Raw genomic sequence first — 16,012 nt, forward strand, 5'->3', positions numbered from 1 at the left:
TCGTTCACTCTCACTGACCAAGAGCTAAAATACCTCCCTTCCTTGAAACATAATGAGAGGGAAGCACGACTTTGGCCTTGGTTATGCCCTTCCGGCTGCTTCCTCTAATCACCGAAAAAGCTTCTATTTCGTGTGGCCGATGGTTCCTGCTGCCAGCTGAGTCCCACTAAATAGTTTATGAGAAATGGCTATTTTTATATGAGGAGAAAAGGCCAGTTCCTGGAAAGCTGGGGCAGCCCTGAATGCCCAGGTGGATGAAACAATCACTCTGGGAGGCTGATGTTCTCCTAGGGCCAGTCCTCACAACATGTTCTCCTGTGTCCACTGAAGCCACTGGACTTATCATCATTCGTATTCATTTTATACATTAACTTCATTGATTCTCCCCTAGAAGTTCATCCCCTAGAAGCTTCCAGGGCAGCAGGGCTCTGTCACTCAGCTGCCAGTATTTGTCTAGTACCCCATATCATGCCAGGCACAGATTGAGGGGCTTACATTTTTGAATATGAATGCACATGTGAACTTTCTTAGTTCTTCATTCAATTTTTGGACATAGAATCTGCTTCAGAGAGCTGTGGACAAGTTGATGAAAGGCAGTGCCTATAAGTCACCTAGCTACTGTCAATATTAGAGATGTCTAAGAGCTCGTGGTCCTCTATTTTATCACAGGCAGAAACAAAAGCAGTGTGAAAAAGAGCAGACTGTATCCCTCAGGGCCCTGTAGTCTTCGTCCCATCCTTAGGGAATTGCAGGCACAAACCTTGGGTTACTGTAAAGCACTGGATTTGCAAGCTCAGAGAAGGAAGTTTTGATCCTTAACCTAGCGCTTCCGAGGTTGCCCCTAGGGTGATTCCGTGAACCACTCTGACCTTCTGTTTTCTCTTTCATGAAACAGGGTAATAAAAATGTCTCCCTCTCTTGGTCATGAAACATAAGCAAAATGTTATGTTAAAGCCACATACCTGTTGGCAGTAAAGGAACATTGGCTCCAAATTATGTGCTACAAAGTGAAAGTGTCAGGATTCTAGAAGGAAGTAGGCCTATAAGCTGACATCCAAGACAGAGCTTGAAGACCAAGGAGGGTTTGGATAAGGGGGGCAGTGAAGAAGAAAAAGGCACAAAACATATAGGAGGAGCAACTTGCACAAAGCCAGAATTTGGCCGGAAGTATGCTGTAGGCAGAGATTGGGCAATAGGAGTGTCAGCCTTCTGGATGACTGGGTACATGTCAGGGAAGTTGGAAAGACACAGGTCTCAGAGGGACACTGGGGCCATGCGTAGTGCTCTACTTTATGGGGAGGGCAGAGATCTGCAGAAGTTTGGTCAAGGGCACCAGTATGATGTGGACCTGCTGCAGAGAGGGGAGACATGCCAGGGAGAGCTATGGGGGATTCGGTCTGGCAGATGCAGTCTTGGTGAAGCAGTGGGAACACTGAAGGAGAGTCATCAGAGAGTCCTTTTAGGGAAATAATGGACAGACCTCAGTGTCTGTGGAAGCAGGAGGAGGAAGGCCAGCTTCAGCAATGTCAGGGACTGCCCGGAATGAAGACCCCAGAGGCTGACCTCAGGCCCTTGGGACGCTGACGATTGGAGCAATTTGGGACTTGTGCCGACATCAAAGGTGGCTGCGTCATTGTCAGCTACCTGCAGATAGTTGGAAATTTGAGATTGAATTACAAGAAAAAATCATGGTTAGTAATGGAGAATTCTGGAATATCTTGCACTGAATACACACTTTAGTTTGGAGGAGAATTGTCGTAGTAACAACATTTGAATCTTCTGGCCCAAGAATCTTGTATATCTCTCCATTTATTTAGATTTTTAAATTTTTTTCTCAGTAATATTTTGTAGTTTCAATGTTAATTTAAAAATACTATGTAATATATTAATTTGATAAAATAAAATGTTACGTGTATTTATACAGATGGAAGCAATAGTGCATATTGTTTTGCGCTCTGCATTTTTTTTTTTATATCACAACATATTCTGGACACGATTCCACATCAGCACATGCAGATTTGCCTAGTTTTTAAAGTGACCACAGTGTATCCCATGGCACAGATTATGATTTAATTACTCAGTCTTCTGTGGCTAGATGGCTACTTGCCTCCAGCAGAAATGTTATATATTTGACAATAAGAGCACAAAGCTACATTGAAGTAAGGAAATTTCATTAGATGGTAACTCAAATTCACAGACACAAATGAAGAAACCAGAAGCGGAAAATAGAAGGTTAATCAAACAAACTCCATTAATATATACTTGTTCTCTATCTTTAGGCCCTTTCCTCATTTGTTAATTGATTGTTTAAACATATGAAGAGACGTTCAACATCATTAGCCAATAGGGACAGGCAAATCAAAAACGTGATGAGATATCACTTCACGCTAACTAGAATGGCTATCATCAAAAAGACAGATAATAACAAATGTAAGTGGGCATAGCGAGAAATTGGACTCCGCACACATACCCTGCTGGTGGGAATGTGAAATTGTGCAGCTGCTTTGAAAACAGTCCGAGAGTTCCTTCAGAGGTTAAACATAGAGTTAATATGTGACAAGTTTACTTCTAGATTATACCCAAGAGAACTAAAAACATACGTCCACACAAGAATGTGTATACTCGTGTTCATGGCAGTATTATTCAAAATAACCAAAAAATGGAAGTGACCCAGATGTCTACCACTGATGAACAAGTAAAATATGATATTCCCATATAATGGAAAATTATTCAACAATAAAAATTAATGAATTACTGACAACATGCTACAGTATGGATGAACCTTGAAATCATCATGCTAAGTGAAAAAAGTCAGCTCAAAAAGGTCACATATTGGATAATTCAGCTTATGCAAAATATCCAGAGTAGGAGAATCTAAAGAGACAGAAAACAGAGTAATGATTGTCCAGGGGTGGGATAAGAGAGTTTGGGGGCAAAATGGGGAGCAGCTGCTGCTCATGGTTATGGAATTTCTCTTTGGGGATGATGAAAATGTTCTAAAGGAAATTGTAATAATATTTGCACAAGTCTGTAAATGGTAAAAACCATCGAATTGTTCAATGAATACGTGTGAATTATTTGGTATGTGAATATCTCAATAAACCAGTATGTATATGTATATATTAATAATAATAAACTGATCTTTCTATCATCTATCATCTACCTAGCTATCTATCCTAAGTCAATATTGGCCTCATGACTAGTTGCTGAAATTAAGACAGTCTCTTGTACATATTTGCTCACTGTTTGGTTGGTTTATATGTATGTATGTTAACCAGTTTTCCTCCCATTTTTGTCATTTTATTGAGGGTTTGCTCTTGGTGGTAAACACTGTGATGTAGCCCTCAGATTATTACAGATTACTGAGCCTGGATTTCTATGGAACATGATGAGGAGTGAACATCACTCAGTGATAGATTTGGGGACAGATGGGTCCGTGGGTCTTCACTTCTGGGGAGATACAGGGAGGGTTGCACTCAGTAGGAGGAGAAGATCAGTGCTATTGTTTGGAGCATGATTGCTGTGGGAATGGCTCATAAGGATGTTGAGAAGCCATGGGTGGCCGGGATAGAGATGATAACTCAATGCTCCGATGCGCCTCCGTATCCATGTACCCACACCCATCCTACAAGTCTGTCCTCCTCCCTAGCAGAGATAGGAGAGCTCAAATGCACACTTCTGAGATTCCTTTCCTTTCTGGCTTCTGCACTCAATTTAGTTTTAAACGTCAACTACCTTGGTGTGAAATTTGCAAGGCAGAGTGTGGTGAAGGCTTCATGTCTGCTGCATACGCTGTTTCTGCTGACAAATAAGCTGGGGAGACACTGACGTGCTGGGAACGGATGAGAGGAGCAGGGTCCTGTCTCCGGGATTATGAAGACTGACAGCAAGGACTCAGGGAACACATTAGACTGGTGACAGCAGGGTAATGTGATCCTAGAGCTGGCCGCAGAAAGTCTTTTGAGTCAGACCATTTCCCAGTTATAGTGGTGTTCTGATGGAGGCATGTTATGGCCACGTTGTTCTCCATCTTGGCAGCGCTAGTGTGGTCCTGAAGACTTTCTGATTGCAGAGGGGTCAGCAGCCCCTCCTCGGCTGAGTCAATGATGCTGCTTTGGGAGCTCTTCCCAAAAGCTCATCCTTGTGTCTGCTTCTTTAGTTCTCACTGAGCTTCTGTGAGCCACTTTATACCCTGCAATTAATTGGTCCCTTTCTGCTTTAGATCAGCTAGAGAGGATTCTGATTTTTGTCACTGAACCCTGATCGATATATTAAATCACCTGAGAGATTTTAACACTGAACCATTTTTGCATTTCTGGAAAAAACTCAACTTGGTTAGAGTGTATTCTCCTTCTAAAATACCACTGAATTATATTTGCTAGTACTTTATTAAGGTTTTGACATTGCTTTCTTATGTAAAATTGTTCTATTTCTATTCAGTTTAGTTAAATTTAAGTATCATTATTTTGCTGGCCTTGAAAAAAAGAATCTGAAAGCTTTCCTTCTTGCTATATTCTAGAAAAGTTTGTTATTCCTTGAAAACGTTCAAGATTTTGCACACTAAATTATCTGAATAAAGAATTTTTTTTGACATCAGTGTAGCTTTTAGATAGCTTCTTTGATTTCTTCCATAGAAAAAACTTAATTTATTAAGTTTTTAACTTTTTTAAAATTTTACAAATATATGTTTACCTAACTAATGTTCTATTCTAGAATAAAATGGTCTATCTCATAAAAATTATTATGTCTTGCTTACTAATATATCTATGAATGAGTTTATCTTACATTTACTGACATAGTTAAATTTGGCCTTAATTTTATCTTATGTTCATTTTTATTTCAACAGTTTGTAGTGAGTTCCTTTGCTTTTTGTCTTTTGTTATTTAATCTTTTTGTTTTTCTTTTAGTTTACTTTGGTAATTTAAAGTACTTTAAAATTTTGCTTATCTCTAAGTATTTAATTGTTGAAATGTCTAAATATTGAATTTTCATTGTCAACAGCAACAATTAACAGTATTAATTGACCCTTCACTAGAAAAAAAATGTGCAAATTCGTTCAGTTTTGCTTCCTCTTGTCTTCATTTCTCTGTCTTCATTTATCACCTTTGTCCCTGTCCAGTGTAGATGTGTATAATGTGGGTAAGTGATTGATTTTTGTGTATTAGCCTTATATCCTACAACTTTGTTGTTTTGACTTGTTCGTTCTAAGAGTTTTTTGTTGTTGTTGTTGGTTCGTTGTGATTTTCTACGTAGTCAATCATTTTATCTGTGAATAAAGACATTTTTATTTCTTTCCTCCAAATCTGTGTACCTTTTCTTCTTTTTTCTTGTCCTATTGCACTAGCTAGGACTTCCCATACAATATAGTGGTAAGAGGGAACACTTTAGCCTTCTCTCAAATCTTAGCAGGGAAGCACTCAGTTTCTCATCATTAAGTATGATGTTAACAGTAAGGTTATATTTTTATTTTTGTAGATGTTCTTTACCAAGTTGAGAAAGTTCCATTCTCTGTCCACTTTGCTGAGTTTTATAATAAATGGATTTTTTTGAAAGTTCTTTTCCTGCATGTACTGATATGATCATCTGATTCTTCTTTTTTTATTGATTTGGTGGGTTAATATTAATTGATTTTCAAATGTTAAACTAATCTTGCATACTTTGTAATCTCACTTGTTCATGGTATATAATTTTTAAATTTTTATCAATTGCTTGAATGATTATTCAAATAGATACTTATATTAGAAAAGATTGCCATGTCTCATAATTCTCTTTTGATCTATAGTTCCTTCTTTACCTTTCTCTCTTGCTCTCTCAAATTCAATTATTTAACTTATAGAACTCCCAACAATTTGGATTTTGTTGACTTCTTTCTCATATTTTTATTTAACCTGTTTCTCTGCCTTCTGTATTTCCCGTAGACTAGTGATTGGATTCAGAGGCTAATTTTGCATTCAGATTTAATTGATTGATTGAATAGTTTGGGGCAAGACTCCTTTACAGAGGGTGTTGTGTACTTCCATCAGACAGTACATAATGTCTGCTTGTCTTACTTTGCAATGTTAGAAGACATTGGTGTTTATTCCCCCCGATACACTAATTCACTGAAGGTGCAAAATTGTAATGTTTTATTTTTAGAATTCCTTCGTCGTTCATTAGCTATATTATTTCTATAAAAATAAAATTTCCTCTCATTAGCTATTTGATACACAGTTAAAGAGTTTTTATAGGAAAGGCAGGATATTCTATTCTTTCCCTTTATTTACCAGTCTTTAAAATAATTAGTTAATTCCTATAATAAGATATTTAAAATACCATTATGTATTTAAGAATTTAAACATCTTGTTGTGTTTTAATCTATTGTCCTTATGAGCCTTGTTGCTCCTCTTATTGTCCTTTCTAGGGCCAATGGGAGCCCATCTTAGGGAGCTTTTTTTCCTTTTGACATGACCCTTGCTGTCAGACATGAGCCATTGTTTTCAATGCTTCTAGTACACTTGTTGCCTCAGACCTGGAATCAGCCATTCCTCAAGGAGACCTGGTTCCTTTGGTGGGAAACACAGAGATTTCAATTTGTGTGCTTAGTAGAGTTTTAACAAGAAAATGGAAGTGGCATGCAGAGACCAAGCCTGAGTACACGCACATGCACACCTAAAGAGGATATGCCACCTGTGGGAGGCCTGCGTCACATGTGTCCTGGGCTGCAAAAATGTTCCCACAGAGTGGTTTTGTTTTCCTTTTGTTGGAGGGCCAGGGTTTCACCTACCCAGGACAAGTTTTTACATTCATTTGTTGGCTCAAGATTCCCTGAACTACATTAATAGTGCAAGTTTAGAGTCTTTACGTGCATGTGGTATACAGCTTGAGGTTTTGATTTCTCACGGGAAAACATTTCCCTCCTATTCAGAGCCCCAGGCAAATGGCAATCTTTCTTGACACATTCCTGGACTGGCAGCTGGAGTTCCTCTAACTTCTTTTTTTCACAGAGTGGGATGGTGTTCTCTAGATTGCCCTTCATTCTCCTAGCTAGATGATGGGGTCTTGGTTCTCTCTGTGGGTCCGTGTTCCATTTACTACCCAGAATGGGGATAAATGCCAGTGCTGTCACTGGGCCTATATCCAGAAGGTGGGGCAATGGGAGCATGGTTTTTGCTCCTGTTTGGGTCTCTGCTTCATTTCTGGCACTGAAGAATCTTCCCTTTTGTCTTCTGAGCTTGCCAGAGGTTTTTAAGACAGTCATATTCAGTGTTTTTTAGTCTGTTCCCTTTTCTGCCTTCTTACCAACTAGGGAACCGTAAAATTATATGTTCTCTGAAACTTTTCTGTTTCTGATGAGGTTAAAAGTTGTCCATGGAAGTGGAGATTGTGGAGCATGTCCTTCTGGATGCTCCTTCCAAACCCGATTTCCTCCAAACTATGTGTTTGGAAGATATCTACAAATTTAGCTTTTAATTTCTGTGGCATTTTAACACATCAGGTGCACGTAGTCTTCTGCCTCTAGAAAGTTGAGTGGGTGCCATGTGTCTGTTCCTCAGATACCTAACTCTGAGGGTGGCTTGGGCTCCTGTTGTGTTGCATCATTTCAAAGAGCGAGAGCTGTGCCCTCACCCAGCACTTGTAAGGTGTCGTAGTCTATGTCTCCTCTGCCATCTCCCCATCCTTTACCAAATAACTTTTTTTTAAAAGGTGTTTTTAGGAACATTACTGCTAAATATCTCATGCTTTCTTTCTGTGTTTTCTTCCAAGAAAACACAGACACTGTCTTCAGAGAGATCAGTGCCAAGCAGTGCCTAGGGCACTTGGAGTAACACTTGACCTACCTGGGAGCCTGGGTGAATGAAGCAATGATGCTCCCTGGGATTATTCCCAAGATATGAACACAAAGGTTTATATTCTTTTCCTTTCAATGCATATTGTTTCTTCTGACTTGTTTTATTACTGATTGGGGACTGATGAGTCCCTATGTTCTTAGTTCAAAGTTGCTGTTTGTAAACATTCCACCTCTGATTTTTTTTTTCTCCAGAATCAAAAAAAGCAGAGACAATGGAGGACTAACTCAAGGTCTCATACCAGGTTCATACTTCCTCCTGGGAGCAAGACCTACTGAAGAAGGACTTTGGTTCATCACATTTTCCTCTAATTTTAATAGTACAGAAGATGTCCACAAGTAGGTGTAATGTAGCAATGGCACAGGCACACCTAGAGAGGATGTTGGTGTTTCCTGCGGCCTCACACAGTGTATGGTTTCTAAGGAGCTAGCTGGGAATGTGCTCATCATGTTTACTTAGAAGGTACCTATGCAAGAAAATGCAAACAACTTTCTGGCTTAGTAACTGTTGCTTAGAGACTATTCACAAGACCTAGAATTCAGGAAAGGACATCAGTGAAATGGAAGAAGTACTAGACCTGGTTACAAAAGTTCTGAGTGAAAGTCCTAGTCCCATTATTGGGGTGTGGTCTCTATAAATTTGTTTTAATTTTGCATAACCTGGCATCCTCAGTAGGCCAAATCAGGATACAGCTATGCCTACTTCCTGGGAATGCTCTAAGGATTATGTGACATCCCTGGGAGAAGAGGTGGGAATGTGCTTAGCATACAGCCCTGGGAGACTTTGATGAACATGACAACAGGCAGACCTCCCAGGATGGCTGTGGAGAAGACACACTCTGTGGCCCCCTGCCCTGTGGTCCTTGAACCACCAGCCCCACCCTACTGGCTCTTTCAGAGACTCATCTTGGCTTCCTCTCTGCCAGCACCCTGTGCAACCCCTGCTGGGTTCTCATGGGCCAGCAGAGGATTTGATGTGAAATAAGACTATGGCTGGCCTGATTTGACCACTTTCTGTTTCATGTAAGAATCATGCTGCATTGGAGCTAAAGATACATTAATCAATGAAGACAAGCAAGCAGACACCTCTGGATTGAATTCTTTTTTCTTCCTGAGCATCCACACCTGTGCTTTTCATTCAATACAGACAGCTGTTTCCCTTAGGGGCCAACCATAGATACTTGGTTCCTGCTTCGATGCTGACATTTTGATGGTGGGGGACATTCTGTACTGACTTTTTACTACTTGCTGGACATTTATCTTGGTGCTGGGAATAGGGAGGAGAACACAAAAGAGAGGTCTCAAGTCTCCTGGAGCTGGAGCTTAAAACTTCCTAGCAATACTCTGGGGGCCCTGCAGGAATATGGGGTGGCAGTCTCCTTTGGAAAGGGATGCACACAACGAATTTATTTTGTGTCAAGCTGGCTTTTTGACCATGATGAAAAGAATGTTGAATTTGGACTCCGAATGAACAAATGATAATTTGTATTAACTGTGTGGCCCAGACAAGCCCCTTAAGTTGTTTGAGCTTCAGCTTCCTCATCTGTGAGCTGAGAATGAAAATGTATCCCTGACAAGACTGCTTGCTGGGTTTACTGAAATGATGGAACTTAGCAAGGGTAGCCCATCTTACCCCTTCTTTCTCCTCCCTTCTGCAGTCGAGTTGACACCATATGGATTTTGCCACAGCTGCCCAGCTTCATCGAAATGCCATTTCTATAGAACAGAAAGCTTGGGCCATCTTTCAAATTTTCCTTTTCAGTTCAGGTCTAAGACACTTAGAGAAATTTTTTTCAGTTCTCATTGTATGGGAACTGAATACAATTTAGTGGAGACTTCATTTATTATATTTGACCAGAAATCTCCCAATTCTCAAATCAAGGATTTGTAGTAAAAACTGTCAAGAGATTTGAACTTCAAATCCAGAAACAGTTAAATCAATAAGCATAATACTGGCTACACTTTATCCCAGAAGTTCGAATGTCACAGGCTTCAGAGTTTGTATGCGTATAGCATGTAACTAAGTCAGCAGAGAAGGAATGTAAGTGCCAGTTAATTGTTTGAATCTTTTTCTCTTTCCTTCTTCTAAATGTACTTCAATGGGCTTTTACCAGGAATTCATTCTCCCCCTCAGAGCACTGGCTATCTGAGATGTTTCTGCAGTGGTCTGTGCATCCATGGGGTATGCAAAGCCCCAGAGCATGCATGCCCTCCCCACCTTTTCCTCTCACCCAGGCTGGAGTATTTGTCCTACAACGGGGATTGACATAAGTGTGGGTTTAACTGCCTGTGAATACAAGGAATTTGCTCCTTGTGGCTTCCTTGGAAACGTGTCCTTCCTGGTAGGACTATGGAGCTACTGTGTCTGTTTACAGCTCTCTCTCTTTTACTAGTTCCTCAGAAATCACGTAGGCAATGCTGACATCGACCAAACAGGGTTGGTGATTTGTTTAGCACTGCTTTGTAAGGGTAGTCTGAATTTAAATCCCGGTTACATGCTTATAAGTGTGAGTTCATTGTATTATATATCAGTACATATTATAAACGCCTTGTAATTTCTTAAAATTCTAGATGAGGCACCCTAATTCATTGAATGTGTGCCTTGCCTCTGGTAGGTACCCGAAATTGAGCCGGCTGGTTCCCTAACAACTGCCCACTTTCTCCTCCTCCTTAACAGCAGGAACCCAAGTTGTAGCTGGGTTCATGAGGGCAGGCAGTGAAAGGCCACATTTTCCTACTTGGCAGCAGGTGTGGCTGTGCACCTGTGTTCCTTCTATGAGAGGCAGTCCAGAGCTTTGCGTGAACTCTAGAGGCACACCAGCTTAGCCTCAGTTTCGCTAGGAAACAGCTGGCAAAGCAGAAATACTGAGGCTTTATTGGGAAATGTCATCCCAGGGCAGCTAGGGGAAGGGAGAGGAACTCTGTGGCAGAGCACAGAATGTAAACATGGGAGATGCCTCACTGAGCTGGGAAACCCTGCAGGTCACTGGGTCACATGGAACTTCTCTCCAACAGCACAGTCCATTGAGGGAAGGAGGGAGAGCAGCGTTATCTACCAGTCCTGTCTCAAACCTCTTTCTGGTCAAATTTTGACCCCTGGTTTATGAACCCCCCACCTACCTCAGTTGTACCATTCAGCCCTGAGGTAGCCTTGAGGAAAGCCAGGTCCCATTCCCTATGGTGCAGGGCTTCATCTGACCCAGAAGTAGGGGAGTTGTCAGAGACTGCATGGATACCAGAGTTGCTATCATCCTTTTTGGTGGGAGCGATAGAGGCTGTGAGGCAGCTTGTACTTTCTCCAGAGATGGTCGAGATAACTGGTTTGTGAGGACTGGTGATAGTGTAGCCACTGAGCTCTAGCGAATCTAGGGAATGGCAAAAACTGGGTTTAGTACAGCTCTTTAAAGGGAGAGAGTGTGCCCTGGAATGCGGATGTAATGGTTGGAGCTCTGGTAGCCATTTTGAAGCTTGCAGAAGAGGGGAAAATGCTAATAGTGATAGAGTGGAATCTAGAACAAAGTATGTGTTCTTGATGGCATTTTAAGGCTGTCATACTAGTTAACTGAACCACTAATCTCAAGACTTCTTTTACTAGTGTTGCTGTCTTTTACATGAAAGAGAAACAAACTTCTATTTCATTTACAACTAATGTTGTATATAAAGCCAAAACTAATTTTAACTACTAAAGCACATAATAATTATTTGTTACATGAATAAAATATACCCTGTTTCACCAAAGCATGTCCTCTATTCAGAAGAGTAGATTTAATGCAATATACTTGACACCAACATTTGTCTTCTGCATCTGAGCCAATACTACCGTCCTTAAGGCTGTGGAAGTTCCTGCCTCTGAGTTCTCCTGACCCAGCACATGTTGATCTTGCCATTCGCTGCATTATAACACTTGATCCCCCCCCCATTTCTATGTTTTCCCACATCCTCTTTCCTTAAAACTAACCTTATCCCTCATTCTGCATCCATTCAGCAAGTTCCTCCTCTTCTTTTAAAGATTCCCTATAGATGTCACTTCCTCATGAAGTCCTCCTGTATCCTGACTAACAGAAAGTTCTTGCCACAAATGTGTTCCTACAGCACTTGGTTACCACTCTGTAGTGTAATGGAAGTTTTGTGTCTGGTATTATCTCTGCTCCCTATTGCCGTCTGCCCCCCAGGATCCAAAGCACACAGAACACGGTCCCCTTGGACATACAAGGCTGCCTGTGATCCCCTTTGCTTTCCTGCCTCATTCATCCCTTCTCTGTCTTCACATCTTTCACCTTTCCCCCTCTTCACTCTATTGGAAACAAGACTTAAAACTTCCCCTAAGAAAATGCATACTTCTAAATGAAAACCTACGCCAGCTCCCCTACCACACCAGCCAAGCTCCATTTATAGCCATGGATGCTGTCCTCTCTTTTAGGTGAGGTCTCAGCCTTCTCTGGGGTGAGGGCAGGCTTCATCATCAGGGTGCACCATCAAGTTCCCACATAAAGGCCAAAGTCTCTATCATCTTTTTAATTGCTTAGTCTCTTTAACTTTGCTGTAGCAATTTTCCCTTTTCTCTTTCATCATCAGTTTCCCTGTCTCTACAGAATCATTCTCATTAGCATATAAACATGCCGTAATAAATCTCTCATCTTAAAAAAAACCCTCCTTTGCACCCCTTTCAGCTGCTGCTTCATTTCTCTACTTCCTTTACATCGAAACTCCTTGAATGATCCTCCTCTGCCTGCACTTCTCTTCCCACTCTCTCTTGAGTCCATTCCAGTGAGATTGATCTTTTCCCCTCCAAGGTCACTGTTGACCTTGACATAGCTAATCCAGTGGTCAATCTTCAGTGCTGACACCAGTTATCTATTCCTACATGACAAGGCATCCCACATTTATATAACCGTATATTGCAATATATCACAATTTTATTGGTTGACTATGCCTAACTGGGTGGTTCTAGAAGGGTTTTTCCTATAGTTGTGGTCAGATGGCAGCTGGGGCTGATGTCACCTGAAGCCTCGACTGGTTGGCATGTTCAAGATAGTACGTTCATACGGTAGCAGTCAGTGCTGCTTGTGGGCTTGGAACTTAGTGTGGACCCTTGACCATACACATGGTCTCTCCATGTGGCTTGGGCTTCTCATCACATGGTATTGGGTCCCACAGAAGAGTATTTGTTCATGAGCATTCCACAAGTTAAGCAGTCAGGCCACTTCTAGGATCCATTCAGAGTAGGCCTAGGATTATTCTGCAGTATTCCAGTGGTCAAAATAATCACAGAATCCATCCAGATTCAGGGGGTGGGTGAGAAATGAACTCCACCTCTCAATGAGTGAATGGCCAGGTGACATTGTATGTGGTGTGGTGGGTCTCTCCCTCCTCTTTTTGGTGCCTTCCCAGATAGCACTTGCTGCATCTCCATTTTCACTAGCTGCTTGTTCTCAGTGCTATTCCTCGATCCTTCTACAGCTGCTCAGTCTCTACACATAAGAGCTCTGCAGGGTGTGATCCTGAGCTTCTTCTTTTCTGTCTATAGCTTTTCCTAGGTCATCTGATTTACACTGTGGCTCAGATTGATGTGTGGCTGTCCAGGCCTGGACAGGTCGGGTTTTGGGCAGAACTGTCATGAGGTATGGTTATAGTGAATGAACCTAGAAGTAACTATCTGGAGTGCAGAAGAATGAGGCTCCTTCCCTAAAAGAGCTCAGAGGATGCTGCACCCCAGTGTGGTGTCTCTAAAGTTAAAGAGCAATGGAATGGCCACGGCAGAGATTCTGTGGTTCACTGACACAGATCTCCGTAGTTGCCTGTGAGAATGGTACCTCCTGGCCCCTTGAGTTAACTGTGAATGAAACAGGAACAGAAGTGATGTGTTCCTTTTAACATACAAGTTAAAAATATGTATTTACCAAATGATTGCCTCCCTGCCTCCCTGATTGAGAAAATATTGTTAACCTAAAAATAAAAAGCCTTTCAAAGTGAGAGGCAACAAGTGTGTGTTTGAGATAAAAAGAATAAGTATTTAGGAAACACTGGTTCAGGCAGAAGCCCAAATGATGTTCCCATTGGGAGACAAAGGCAAGGAGTATTTAAGAGAAAGGGAAGGGGAAAATTACATCAGTAGAAGATAGGCATTTCTATCAGTAGAAATAACACAACATAATGGTGTGTTACTTCTAAAGAATATTTTTAATTTGTATCTAATAGTCATCAGCTGATAGTCATAACATCTGTTTTGTTGTCATCTTTGTAAACAGTTCTTTGGGACACATGATTGCTTTGGGCCCAACTCAAAGGTCATTTTGCCCAGTTTTAATATCCCGAAGGTTGAGGAGTAAGAAGTGCAAGGCAGTTCCTCTGGGATGGCAGCACTAGCTCCATTTTAAAGTGGGTCTGTTTATTACTTTTCTTTTTCTTTTTCTTCTTCTTCTTCTTTTTTTCTTTTTATAGCATATGGTGATATGGAAACTTCGTGCGTGGCTCTGGGAGCCAGCTCCCCATGCAGAGAAATGCCTGGGTCTCTGGCGGATGTGGGATGACTGACGAACTCTGGCTGTGCTAAGCCACTGAAGTTCTACAGTTTGATTAGTCTGTCATGCCCGGTATAACCCTTAAGAAAGTGTTCTGGAAAATAGGGCAAAGATTTTTCCCCCTCAGTCTAAGTAATAGGATCCTCCCCATACTATCACATCCCAGGTCCCTACGTATGGAATGACAGGGAATTAAGATTCTGAGATCCTGACCATTCTGTATGTGCCCTGTAAAGCACTAAAAATTCACTAACGTTTGATTGTGTCTGGCAATATCTAGCGTGCATCTGACATGTTCCTCATCAGGGAGGCTGATTATGGAGATCCAAGGCCCACCCCAGCCCTTCTTCTAGCTGAGCTAAGACAAACTCACCCAAAGCAGTCACATATGCAGTTGTGTAATTGCTGCTCACAAACAAATCCAAGCATTTATGCACTACTCATCCACAGGCTGACCACTTGAATATGAATGAAATAGTGCCTGATTTCTAGGAATTCATGTTATGATGGCTGTGTGAATGGCTGTGTGATGTGTTAGTCATTCATTCATCAGGTGTTCATTACATGCTCCATTCTGGGAACCTGGGAGACCCCGGGCAACAGAATCTATGAAATAAAATCCCCATACTGAGCTCCTACAGTACACAGCATACACTGATGAGAGTTATGAGGAAGAGCAACAAGGGAAAGGAGAATCAGAGATGCCTCGTGACAGGGAGATGTTTGAGAAGAGACCAGAAGTAAAGTGAATGAGACAGCCATATGGGCTTCTTGGGAGGGAGTTTTCCAGGTGAGGGCAGGAGCTCATTTGACATATTGGAGAAACAGAGAGTTTCTCAAAGACTCTAGAAGGAAGCAGAAAGGGTCTGAGGCCACTGTATGGACTTTGGATAACAGTTCAGCTTGTCAACATTGCTCTGCGGACATCCTCTCAGGGGTGCACACGCTGTCTGGTCTATACACTCAGGAGGCCAATGGCAGCAGGCACTGTAATAGGAAAAGTGTTCATCAGTTCTTTGAAAATGTTTGTAATACAGACATCAGAATACCAGGTAAAAATGGAAGAAAAGCTTCCTCTCTTTGAAAGTGTCTCAAAAGTTGCAGTGTTATATCATAATCTCAATTATTTAAACAGAGATTGGAGATTTAAATGTACTTTTTCTTCTTCTTAGAGCATCCAGGATCTGCTAGTTCCTGCTTTGCACAGGTGGAGCTGTTCTGTTGAAATATTTTTTTCTCTGACTTCCTGGAATGGGTTTGCTTAAGGGAATGGGTTTGAGGAGTTTTACCTTTAACCCTGGCCTGCTTGTGGGAACCTCGTGAGGAAAGCAGTATGTCCTATGAGTAGTAGAGCTACCGGGCTGCAATTCTGACCCCAGGACCGCTGGCCTCTCTGAGTGAACCTGGTTTGAGAAGTGCTACGGGCACCCATAGCTACGATCTGGCTCTGAGGGAGGACAGAGGCAAGTATCCAAGGATTCAGAACAAAATAATAATTCGAAAAAGACATATGCACCAGAGACCAGTTCCCAATTCCCGAGGCTATGGCTGTTACTTTAAATTGGATTTTTCTCTGAGGACGTGGTATTTAAGATCAAATCACCATCCTTGTCATTTTTTGTGGGAGCTCCTGGATCCTCCCAGTGATATTTGAACAGATGAAAAA

The sequence above is a fragment of the Rousettus aegyptiacus genome, unplaced genomic scaffold (assembly GCF_014176215.1).
Source record: "Rousettus aegyptiacus isolate mRouAeg1 unplaced genomic scaffold, mRouAeg1.p scaffold_m13_p_3, whole genome shotgun sequence".
NCBI classification, from domain to species: Eukaryota; Metazoa; Chordata; class Mammalia; order Chiroptera; family Pteropodidae; genus Rousettus; species Rousettus aegyptiacus.